Source organism: Lissotriton helveticus, chromosome 5_1 (genome assembly GCF_964261635.1).
Source record: "Lissotriton helveticus chromosome 5_1, aLisHel1.1, whole genome shotgun sequence".
NCBI classification, from domain to species: domain Eukaryota; kingdom Metazoa; phylum Chordata; class Amphibia; order Caudata; family Salamandridae; genus Lissotriton; species Lissotriton helveticus.
Genome location: NC_136065.1, coordinates 217,654,352 through 217,667,618, shown reverse-complemented (window position 1 = coordinate 217,667,618; position 13,267 = coordinate 217,654,352). Strand labels below are relative to the sequence as shown.

Sequence of the window (13,267 nt, the reverse complement as noted above, 5' to 3'; positions counted from 1 at the left end):
CCTGTGCCCCATGGGAACAGTCCAGCCCGAACTGCCAAGCCAGGTCCTCCCTGGACTGGAAACAAGCATCCTAGGACCGGTTTCGGGCTTTCAGTCCTCATCAGCCACAAGCAACACAAGTGCCCGGAACCCAGGGAACCCACCAACGGCCAAGTGCCCTTCAGAGGAATTAAGAACAGACACCTGGTACCGAGGTTGGGAACAGCAACCAGGCCCAATTGAACATTGATATCGTTGCCTTATAACCTGTTTCAGCGGCACCCACGGTCCCTTTGGCCTGAACCTGCCTGACACATGGACGCGCATATATCTACATACGCAGAGACACCAGCCTCACAGACAACGGAACCAGGACCTCTAGGCAATGCTTGGCACGAGTAGCTGAGGCGAGAGCGGGGTTCCAAAGCACTTCTACCACCGCTATTCACATAAGAGATTGTATCATCACCACATCAGTAGATGCCCCTGTGCAGCATTGCAGATATGGGCCGTTGGGACCCCAAACAACGAAAATTGAATTTTGGTGGGCCGGGTTTGGTGGAACGCGCAGAGCAGGACCCTGGTGAAGATGGAGGGCCAGAGCGAAATGAGCATCCCCTTGCCCTTTAGGGTGCAGCAGCTATAATGGCGAGCTCCGTGCTGGGTTCCGCGTCCTAGATGCCAAATTTGACTCCCCAACCCCCAGGCTGGACAGAATGGGGGAACGCTTAGACTGCAATAACAATAATTTAAAGATTCTTCACTCCACTAGGTGGGAACAAAGATGGTCCTTCAAGGCTATGACCCTGTTGGATGCGCAATTTAAATCTGAACTACAAGAGGCCAAAACCGAATATTTCACTCTCAACACTGGCTCTGTGTCAAAGTTTGCCACGCTCTGGGACACCTTTAAGACATACGTGCGCGGTATCAAAACAGACCAGGGTTTTGTGTTCTATCTGTGGCTGTATAGCCAAGGTTGAGGCGGAGTTGGCACGGTGGATGCCTTGCCAGTTACACCACAGACATCCAACCAGCGCAACAGACTATTAATCTAATTTAACGATCATGCTGATAGGGAGGCCATACTTCTAGGCAAATATCACATAGCACGTAGGTATAGGGGAGGGAGAGCACCCCGGCAGGACACTGGCGCGACTGGTGAGGCCCCCTTGGGGTGCCGGATATATATATTGCAGCGCTGAGGTGATCCGATAACATAGTAACTACTGACAATGCTGGTATAATTGCAGAGCTGCTCACTTACTTCCGGAATTTATATGCAACTAAACTCCCCAAAAACTTTACACTACACCTGGTATACCGGGAAGAGGTTGCAATGCTATGGCTTACAACTGGCCAGGCTCGGTTTCTCGCAGAGCCCTTCTCCATAGAAGAGATTACACAGGCGATAGGCGTCCTCGATGGTTCAAGGGCCTTTTAAAAGAAATGTAAGCAAATGCTAGCACCACAGCTGCTAGAGGTATACGCAGAGGCACTTGAGGAGGGCATATTCCCCCCCTCTATGATGGAAGCAGCAATATCACTCCTATTGATGCCAGGAAAGGAGCCCACAGAATGTACCTCCTATCACCCCATGTCCCTAATACATTTTGAAAACAAAATCCTAGCCTAACTACTTTCTACTAGATTATCACTGTTGGTGGATCAAATACTTTCACCAGTACAATCCGGCTTCATCCCACACAGATCAACCGCCTTAAACGTCAACTGTTTTTTCAGTGCTTAATGGGATAGAACCGACGGTCCCAGCAGCGGTGGCTCTTCTCGATGCGGAGAAGGCCTTTGGCTCTTTGGAGTGGCCATTTTTCACTGCCATGCTTTGCAAACTTGGCATGCAGGCGAGTTTTATTGCGCTAATCGCGCTGCTGTATTTGTCTCCTACTGCCCGCTCGAAGTGAACGGATCATTGTCTTCCCCAATCCCTATTTCCCGGGGCACTTGCCAGGGGTGTCCCCTTTCCCCTTTCCCATTTGCTTTTCATTATAGCCATGGATCCCTTCGTAAGGCATCTACAAGAGAAACACATGTTTCATGGTCTTCAATTCCAGTCAGGGCCCCTGCTGATGGCTATTTATGCAGATGACTTCCTGCTTATTATTTGACACCCCAGCACCAACCTACAGTCTTTGATCGATGAAATCTGTTGGTTTGGTGACATGTCCGGGCTGCATATTAACTCTGACAAATAGGAATTGTTTCCAATCACTGACTCTGCTAACCCAGATGGAACTGAGCAACCACTCTGATGGGTGACAGAAACTACCAAATATCTAAGTATTATTTTACATAGGGATAAGGAACAAGTTATATGTCTTAATTACGGACCGGCCATAGAACAACTCACCACACAGGTCAAGGGATGGATCCAACTACCGATTTCAATGGCCGGCTGTATTGCCCTCATTAAAATGAATGTCCTCCCCCATTTTTTGTATTTATTTGTTAATATACCCATGCCACTCACAAATGTTTTTTCACACAGCTGCGGGCCTGCTTACACGTTTGGTCTGGGCGGGACGTAGGCCGCGGATAGCATGGGACACCTTAACACTTCCTTATGAAAGAGTGGGGTTTGCAGTCCCGGATCTACACCTTTACTATCTGGCTGCGCAGGCCCAGTTTGCCCGACAGTGGTTCTACCCAGTCGTCCACATCCCCTCTACCAAACCTAAACGAGACTTGGCCGCGCCCACTCCACTTGGTGCACTATGCCCCCTAGGCATGCCGCTCGACCCCAATGAGAAACAACTCCTAACTACCACCTGTTGGGCCTGGCACAAGCTCAGCCGGCTCCTAGGTACAGGCTTCTTATACTCACCTAACACACACTGCAACAAAATCCATTCCTGCCGCTTACCTTTGAAACGATTGTACAGCGCACCCTTAATAAGCTAAAGCTGTGTACTATTGGCTCAGTCTCCCCTGACAGGCGGGCTATAAACATGCCGGACTTGCTTTCACAAGATGAAATGTCTTATATGGACAAATTTATAGCGACCAGACTGATTGGTGCCCTCCGCTCAGCCACCCCCTCATTCTCCTCTCCTCCTGAAGAGTTTGCACCACTTAAACTGCTTATAGCTGATGAAGACAGGGTACATTTGATCACCAAGCTGTATCGGGCGTGCATGATACTCAAACAGGTGCAAGACCGAGGGGTGCAAAGCCGCTGGGAGGAGGACCTCGGTCAACCACTAACGGATTAGGAATGGGCTTACTGTCAAGAACAAACAAAGAGGGTCTCCCCCAACCATAGACATAAACTTCTTCATTTTAAACGTATACACAGGATTTACATTACCCCACGGTAGCTGGCCAAGTATGACCCTACCAAATCATCAAATTGGGCAAAATGTGAAGCCGTGGAAGTGGACTTTTCACATATGGCTTGCACGTGTCGTCCTGTGGCTCCATATTGTGTGGATGTGTTCCAAACACTAACTAACATACTCTCCATGCAGCACCTACCCTAAATTATCCCTGCCGGGCATAGTGAGTGGTGTGAAACTCTGCTACTGAAGGTTTGTCGACATAGCACTGTTGCTGGCGAAAAGAGAGATTGCGATATCAGGGGAGCCAAACACTACCCTAAGCAGGAGGCCTGGCTGCGAAGCATGACATACTGTAATCTGCAAACTGAAATATATGCTACGCTCCAGCCCCCAACCTCGTGACCCAAGGACATTTGGCAAGTATACCATTGCCTACCAGACCTCACCGACCCTCTCTCCCATGCAGCGGCCAGTGCTGGAGGGATCCCCATCTACAACTTCCTTACATCCATCTTCAGGAGTGGCACATTAGACATACACATACTCCCGACCGCTCCAGATAGGATTTAGGCTATTTCTACAAGGTAAGTACCATTGCAGGTAATATCACAGGGACAACTTGACACATCTACAAAGTAAACGATTTGTTGGAATGTACAGATTTCCCCAAATCTATGTCAGTATCTTTTTGTTCACTATTCAATATTATTAGATGGACGATTTAATGTTCCTTCAAGAGGAATGATGCTGACAATCATGTTTCTTATCTTTCATTTTATTGATTTCTGTATATGTGTCCTTATATAATGCAAAAATGAATAACAAAAATATGTATAAAAGTTAATACAAGGCCAACAACATTAAAATATAAATAAGAAATTACAAAATATTTAACAATATTATAATAAATTAAAATATATACAATATATATAACCCATGCTAACTAAACAATAGTTGGGAAACTGTTGGGCTATGAAGTATTCAGATTTACTATTCCCACACCAACATAGGCAACAGTAGGGAAAGTGTTGGACCTCAGACGGGTCAGATTTAATATTCCAGCTCCTAATTAAAACAAATAAGTATTATAGAATAAAATTAAACATATTTAAAATAAGAACATAGTTATTAAATGAATCTAATTAAATTCAGAAAATAACATTTTTATATTTCAAATAACCTAAAAAATATATAGGGACAAATGTGAATTTTTAAAAAGTGTTAGAGTTTGGATGGGTCAGATTTTCTATCATCACTCCAGTGTAAAGAAAACATTGGGAAAGTGGCTATGGTCAGATTTACTATTATCATTCCAACGTAAGCAAAAGCAGGGAAAATGTTAAACTTGAGAGGGGTTAGATTTTCTATTCCCACTCCTGTCTAAGCAACAGTAGTGAGAGTGTTGGACTTCAGAAGTGTCAGATTTTCTATTCACATTACTATGTAAGCAAAGAAGGGAAAGTTTTGGACTTTGGAGGGATTAGATATACTATCCCCACTCCAATTTGAGCAACAGTAGAGAAATTGTTTGTCTTTGGAGGGGTTACATTTATTATTCTCTCTCCAACATCAGCAAGCAGGGCATATGTTGGAATTTGGAGGTGTTAGATTTACCAAACGTACTCTACTTTGAGCAGCGATAGGAAAAGTGTTAGACTTCAGAGGCATCAAATTTACTATTCTGCTCCTATCTAAACAGAAGCAGGGAAAGTGTAGACTTTGGAGAGGTTATATTTAGTATCCCCACTCCAATCAAGGCATCATTATGGAAAGTGTTGAAACTTGAAGGTGTTAGGTTTATTATTCCCACTCCAATCCAAGCAATAGTAGGGAAAGTATTGGACTATTGAGGGGTTAGATTTACTATTCCACTTCAATCAGAGCAACAGTAGGGAGAGTGTTAGGCTTTGAAGGGTTTACATTTACTATTACTACCCAAATGTGAGCAAATGTCGGAAAGGTTTTGGACCTCAGATAGGTCAAGTTTACTATTACAACTCTTATTTTTTTTTTAAAGATTTAATTATAGTTTACAACTAAACATATTTAAAGCACAAATATATATATATATATATATATATATATATATATATATATATAATATAGTTTAAATATAAATCAAATTAGATTATAAGAATGCTATTTTTATCTTACAAATGGCTTGCGAAATAAATAGGATTGTTTTTATATTTTTATGATTAATACGCTTCCCTTCCTACTATCCAAACACTCTAGCAGGCAATTACGATTCATTCAAAAAATATATAAAATTGAAACAATGCTAATATTAGGTTAATTATCAAATAACACAATTCAAATTCAAATTATTATTATAATTAAATAATTTTCATAATTAAATAGCCGATTAATCAGTCAAAAACAACAAATATTTAAAATCGCAATCAATTATTCTACATAAATAATTAGGTTATTAAATGGCATTGCATCACAAAATGTATGGTTATTTGAAATAAATAAGTCACATTTTAAATAACTTCCCGCCTTAAATCCCTACAAAACAACCTACCCTGCTACCAACCTAAATATTTCTAATTAAATCATTACAAAGAAATTCACATTAAGAATTACAAACTACACTAACAGCATGAAATACCAATATTATATTAATACTAACACCGTGTAATAATTCAATGACTAATAATTATCCAACTAATTAAAAAGCAATATTTTATACAGCTATATTTAATGAAACAATATTATATGTAACAATACTTTAAAAAATGATATTGTATTCCTAAAAAAATATGTGTACCTTTTATATTCTGTCTCACTATATTTTTGAGTTTTTTCCATTTCGGCGGAACACCAACGTGGTTAATAGGACCAATCCCTGAAATTGGGTAGAGGATCTAACACTTCCTATTTTGGCAGGTTTCCCCCTTTCAGGCATTTTACCTTATGATCCTCGTTTACTCATGTGGAGATACTGTGGAGATTCATAAGTTTCGTCCATTATCTTCCCAGGGAGGATGCAGGTATTCGTAATGAGTCTCAGAAATTTTTGCCTTTAGCGCATGTTTTCTTCTTTACTGAAGAGGGCCCACCAACTGCTCCAACAATAAAGAATTACAAAAAAACAAAATAAGAATTGGCAATGTGAAAAGGCTGCATGTAAAGCCAGACCTATTGGATTTGCCAATGCTTGAATAATTTTGTGGTTTGACTAGATTATGTCTCTGTCAAAAGCTGAAGCAGTCTTATACTATATAATGTACCCAAAATAAGGGGTATAGCAGAATTTCTTCTGAATAAGCACTATGGTATATGGACAGCTTCTAATGCTTTTTAAGAAGGTCTGATTTCCTTGCAAAGAAAGTTTTGCTTGTGATTAAACGTCCCGTTAGAAACGTATCTTACTTACTGCTGTTATTATCTTTTCGTAGGTGACTCTTTAGCGCACCATAAGGGCAGCCCTTTCTCAACAAAAGACCAAGACAACGATAACCATGACCTTAACTGTGCTGAGGCCTTCAAGGGTGCCTGGTGGTACAACGGTTGTCACTATTCCAATTTAAATGGAAAATACTTGCTGGGCGCTGACAACAATAAAGCTGATGGTATCGACTGGCGGACGGGCAAAGGAGGGCACTATTCCTATAAACACTCCGAGATGAAGTTTAGGCCTGCCTAGCAGAGTCTCTACAAAGACGAATTACTCTTTGATGTTAGAACCTGATTGTCTTACTGTCAATTCTCTACTGCTTCAAACTTCTTGTTGTCCGTCAGAGACACACAGTTTTCAAGGTCACTTTAAAGAAGCTTTACTAGCAATATTTCTCAAGGTCAAAATAAACTGTAAGACGAAGTAACATAGTTGGTGCATTCTTACTTTCACAGTTTCCACTTGAGTGATGTAACCTGGATGAAAATCCTCCTATGACAGGGGAGTGGGCCTAGGATGAACAATTGTCCTGGATTTGATGGGAGTCCAGATTTTTTTAACTCCGTCCTGGCATACTGAAACCTTTTTGTATAATAATGCAATATAATGAATATTATATTGTATTAATGTATAATAATAAATTCACATTATCGTTGGGTCAGTATGTGGACGGCAGTTAAAATGATGCTCTCCTATTCCCCAACTCATTTTATGTCCCCTGCCTCCCTTGTGATGGATGTTAGGTGTTAGGTGATGCAGTTATTTTTCTTATAATTAGTAGGAGCTGTCTTAATAGAGTTACTTCTATGACTGTGGAGTTTTTATTTTAGAAAATCTGAGCATTTTACCTGGGCTCCAGCAATACTTTGGTGAAATTGGCTCTCGTGTAGCTCTTTGCATAGGCATTTCTACATTCATTACTTTACAAGATGATAGTGAACAGGGATGTTTCATATTCACTACTACAAATTTAAATCTATGGCATATTCTCATCATTAACACTCTGTAAATTTCTACTTCCGGGTGTACCTTTTTCTTTTGTACTTTTTCCTTTATGTTTTATTTTACATTTTATTTTTTACTGTAAGCACTGACTTTTCTTCTGTCCTTTGAGTTTTTTGTTTAGCTGCCCGATGATCTACTTTCGTGTGGGTGAGCAGGACAAAATTTAGAAGTGGATACATATTCTCAATAAATCTGCATTTGCATCATATGTGCTCAAATTAATTACACGTAATACAATTTAAACCCCCCGAAAAACATCTAAAAGATATACATTTCTATGACCATAGGGCGCCAAATAAATATGTATATTTTATGATTTTAGAAAAGCTGCTCTTTTATTGTAGAATTTGAAATGCAATTTCATTGGTATTGGGTTGCTATTATGGGCCTGAGTTGAGGGTGTGGAAGTGGGAAAGTCGTAATTGCCCCGCAACTAGGCTCCGGGTCTTCGAGACAACATGAGAGGCTTGTAACATAATGGTCTTCTACAATCACAAGTATAACTTTAGGACAATGCTTTCTATGCAGTGTGTTAGAGAAAAACTGCATACTCACCAATTTGAAGTCATCAAAGTCTCCCCTGCCCCACGTCCTTGTTCTACAGACAGACCCTTGCTTTCTTCCAAACAACAATCCAGGTGACTGACACTATGGTAAAAGTCTACTTATCAAGGTGAGGGATGGTCAGCATGCCTGACAGCTTTGAAACTCCTTGCTGCTGTGGGCGCCAGTCAGCTCCCAGCAGACCGTCTACTCAGCCTGCACAAAGCTTCCCTCATGCTATCACGCAGCACTAAGCAATTACTGGATCACACCACATTGAGCATTGGACAGAATGCTCTGCTCCCAAAAGTGGAAAAAATAGCTCAACCTCTTTATATGTTTTTTATTTTCTAGAGTTTTATATAGCGCGAACTTGAAACGAATGGGGTATCAGAGCGCTTTACATAGCACCAATTGCATTACATTTGTATTAGGCATGGGGAGATTAAGTGATTTGCCCAGAATCACAGGATGTTGAGCGTCATTGCCGAGACTCAAACCCAGTTCCCCAGATTCGAGGTCGACCTCCCCAGCCATTAAGCCAAAATAGAATAAAATAATAGATATACCTGTTGTGTTTAAATGTTGAGTCTGGAGTACCGGGCTCTAAGTAAGAACTTTCTGTAATGAAATCGATTGTGAAGAAGTGTATTTGTTGGGGCTAGGAAAAACATCAAGGATAGGATAGACAGCAAATGTTGAATGCACTTAAGAGTTTCACTTTGCAGGAACGATGGAACATACATGCAATGAACAGCCACTCTTTTCAGAAACGATTTTACTTCAAGTCCTTTGCAGTATGAAGTAAGCCTTGATCTGGATGTCAAATAGACAAAAAAGATGTGTATCATAAGTTAAGTTTGGAAGGGGGCAATCAAGAAGATACTCGCCTTTGCCCCTCTGTCAAGATTCCACTCTGCACATCACCCTCAGTTATTTCCATTCAAAAGATGAACATTCTGGAAACCATATTTGGCTGTTCACCCATGGATGGAGGCCGGCGCAGGCAATATGAGGGGCTGTATGCTGGGACTAGCAGAGAAACAGTAGTACGTAATCTGCCTAACTTTGTAATCTAAAAAGAAAGTAGAAGGTGCACAGACCAGCTAAGTGAAATAGATTGCCCTCCAGTGCTCCTAGCTAGCAGGAGCTAAAGCTATGATGATTTCAGAACCGGTGAGGTATGTCCAACTTCTCATTTCTTGGCAATAGATTTTCTAAGGAATGAGAGGTGATTATGGCTTAGGGCTAAGCAGCATAGTAACGATGCTGCAAAAAAGAGTTAGCTAAATTAACATGCTTGAGAATCTGAATTGGCATGTATACTCTGTGTGTAAGGTTTTGGAGTGGGGAGATGGGACGATAGGAGTGTAATGGAAAATCTTTGATCATTCTTAAAACTTTTTTTCATCATTTCTTTATTTAAAAAAAATCCTACATTGGGTCCTGTTTTTGTAAAAAAAAAAGCATAATGTTGAAAGAGCCATCGACCAACCTTCCAATGCATTTACAGGAGCTTCTGTGAGAGTGGCCGGCGGACATGTCCAAAATTACACGCCATGGCAACTGTATTAAATCAATCCTCCAAAATCACAATCAGGTCCTAACTGTGTTTTCAGGCTAGGCATTGCACACCGCGATATTTAATACACAGGTGAGTGAGATTGAGAAGTCTGGAAACTTGCTTCCCAGAAGCTGCAGAAGTGTCCTAGCGTTGTCTAAATTATAGCTTTACTAGGCCGGCCTCTCTCCAAAGCCATGGCGGTGCATTCTGCAGCAGAAAGTCATGCTTGCACACCTTCTTGATGATCCTAATAGTTAGAAGGCAGCAGGAGGGCATCAACGTGATTCGGGTTCATTAGCCAGATATAACTTGGCTCCTCTGGCACCATGAGCACAGACCATATCTGGGCATACCTGTACTACTTAGGTTGGTACATCAAACACATAAACGGTAATGGAAGGAAAGCTTGCAATTTCTCTAAGCACCGGCAATTGCTTGGGTGGCATTGTAACCCATCATTCTTTTGCTCATGATGCTACCATACTTTGGACCCAGTCATTTGCAAATTGGTTCTATCCCAGCTCCTCATGGGAACAGTTAAGCCTGACCTGCAAGGCTAGGTCCTTCCTGGACCATACCACAAGCAACCCAGGACCAGTTTGGCCCTGATTAGAGCTTATCAGCTAAGTATGGCGTGGTTCCCACGACGTAATGAGCATGGTACCCACACTGCCAGCAGTACATCAAATCACAAAAGGTGATGGGAGGAATGTTTGCAATTTGTCTAACCACTGGTAATTGCTCAGGGAACTATTCTAACGCATCTTTCTTTTACTCACCATGACTTCTCACTTTGTGATTAGGCATATACAAATCAGCCTTGACTCTGCTGCTTATGCCTGGACTCTTGCCAGGGGACTTTGCAGGGGGTGGCTCTGGCTCTGACCAGGGGATTTTGACAGCGTGATCAGCTTGTGAGAAAGGGACAGTGCTACAGTTTGAGGACTCTGAGTAGGGGACAGTAGCGGCTTGTTTTAGGGGCACATCTTACCACTACCACGAATGGGAGGGCACCAACACTTCCCTTTAAAAAAAAAAAAAAACATGCATGTGCCTGAAATGAGAGATTTGAAAAGCCATTCGAGCTCCAGAGATCTGTGTTGCCCAAATTATTTTATTTTTTGTGTTTTCTATTGCACCAGACACTGGCATTCACTTGATTCTGACCACCTTTATGAGGCAGAATGCAAGAATCCATGGTCTTTGCTGTCTTGAATTTCTAAATAAAGCTTTAACCCCATTTATTGATACACCACTTTCAACTCCTCTACTCTTTGAAGTGCATATAACTGTTATTTGCTGCCTTTCATTGCAGAGTTACAAACACTCTGGAAAAAATCAGAACATGTAAGTAATGTATTATTACGAACAATTGAGAGGTGTTGTACACTCTCTGAATGAAGGAACCTTGACTGGCGGATCATATGCTTCACCTTTCTACCAAACTGAAATGGGATTGAATCACCTTAGTTTTGGAAAAACATAGGTATCCGAATCTTGTCATTTGACAATGTTGATTATGTGGGCAGGACTTCCTTCTCCTATCCTGGAGGAAGATCCTTCTCCTACCTCGCCGCCAATACCTAGAATACCCTGCCCCCCAGCTCAGGCAATCCACACTGCTAACCCAGTTCAGGAAGGTCCTCTAGACCTGGCTCTTTGACTGAACCTCCAACCTCCAACCTCTTCACTTCTACACCTCACAACAACCTCTCGTCAATTCTTATTCTCTTGACCTCTCTGCAGTGCACTCAACCATTTTAAGTTCTGACCCTTGTCTCCTTGTGAATGTGCAGATTAAATCTTGAATGGTTCCTTAACTAACATTCAGTCCTCTCTTAGTCACTATGGGTCTCCTTGCCACCCCCTTTGTGACTGGCATTTCAAAGGGATCAGTGCTTGGCAGGACTGTTAGCAGCTTTAGTGGAATTCAGGTCACCATCATCACCAAACCAAGATCTAGAGTCTGTTTTTTAAGGAATTTTGGGAAAAAGTTGTTGGAAAGTTATTGTACACAGCAGGATCTCCAACATGCAATGTGCCATTTTATGTAAAGTTGATGTAGGCCACATGGAGGTCCACTGGGACCATTGAAACAACTATTTGGGTAAATGGACATCAGCAGAAGGAGCTGCCAGTAACCAAACATCCTGCCCATGACTGGCTGTGGGAATCACTAAAGAACACATGGTGCTAGCTACCCTCATATATGTAACAGGTACCGCACATTTAACAGCAGTGTAGGCTTCTAGCAGGGACATCTGAAGGATTTTGTGGGCCCTGAGCCAAATTTTCAGGGACCATTTTCGGAACAGCTTTAAATTTATGATCCAATTTAACTCTTTCATGCCCTCTTGGGGCAGCTCAATGATAGCACACAGGCACACCCGCTCAAATTCTCAATGTATTTACATCTAATAATCCGGTATAGTGACAAGTTTTCAATATTGTAACACAGCAACAGCTCACTAATATTACTGCAAATAATCTCTGCAACACTCTCCCATTTCTCATATATGAAGTCGTTTTGATTTAAAGGAAACTTTTTAATGGGTGTTGCATGAAGCATAAAGACAACATTTCTCTGCAAAATGTCTGCAACAGACTCACACACAGCTCACATCAAAAATAAATTAAATGCATTTCAAACCAATCTGTTTAAGAATAATTCAGGGTCCTCATGCAAACCTTCCTTCTTTACAGAGCTGGCTCCAACAGGGGGCCCCATGAAAGGCTGGGGCCCTGGGCCAGAGCCCACTTTACCTATGCATTAAACCGTCTCTGCTTCTATCACATGGACAGATACCCTGGCAACAGCAGCAGTGCAAAGTTTTTTGTTCCACAGAATAAAAGGTGCCAGTTGTACATGCTTTCCTGCTTCAATGCTACAGGGGCTGCAGAACCTGGAGAAAAACAAGATCCACTCAGTGGCGGCTCGCCTTTATCGGTGTTGGAGCTCCACCCCCTTATTTCTGTCCCTAATATTATACTAGTGGTGAATAAGAATCCACTTTTCACTACTGGTATAATACAAAACCCAAATCGTTGCTGCAACCTCCGGCAGCAAATCTGAGTGTTGACTCGCCTAGGAGCACAGAGGCATCTGCTCAATCCATCAGCGACTGTCCAGGGAAGGTCCACCCCTGGCCTCAGGGGCCTGCCATGCCTCAGGGCCTCCCCATCAATGACAAGCTGCAGCGTCACTAGCACAGGGAGCCCTGAGCACATTAGGCTTAAGCCCTGCAGTACCCGGGGCTACCTGTCAAACAGGTTGTCAGATCACTCTCTTCCATCTCAACACAGCAATGGGTGGGGTCAGGTGCCTCACTGACTCCACTCCAACCTACCACGAGATGGGAGAAGGTGAGGTGAAAAAGCTAGAAATTGAAACTAGAGCCTATGCATCATTGGACAGAGCAGAGCTTTTAGTTTGCTGCCTCAGTGCTCGAGGCCGGAAGCTATTTTCCTACTCGAGGG

At 42.1% G+C, this 13,267-nt stretch overlaps 1 protein-coding gene across 2 annotated transcripts in view; it reads left to right on the top strand.

Annotated features, from left to right (window-relative positions):
- The window catches only part of LOC144754345 (ficolin-1-like), a 766,398-nt gene that overhangs the window by 221,007 nt on the left and 532,124 nt on the right, over nucleotides 1-13,267 (top strand). The window lies entirely within an intron of this gene.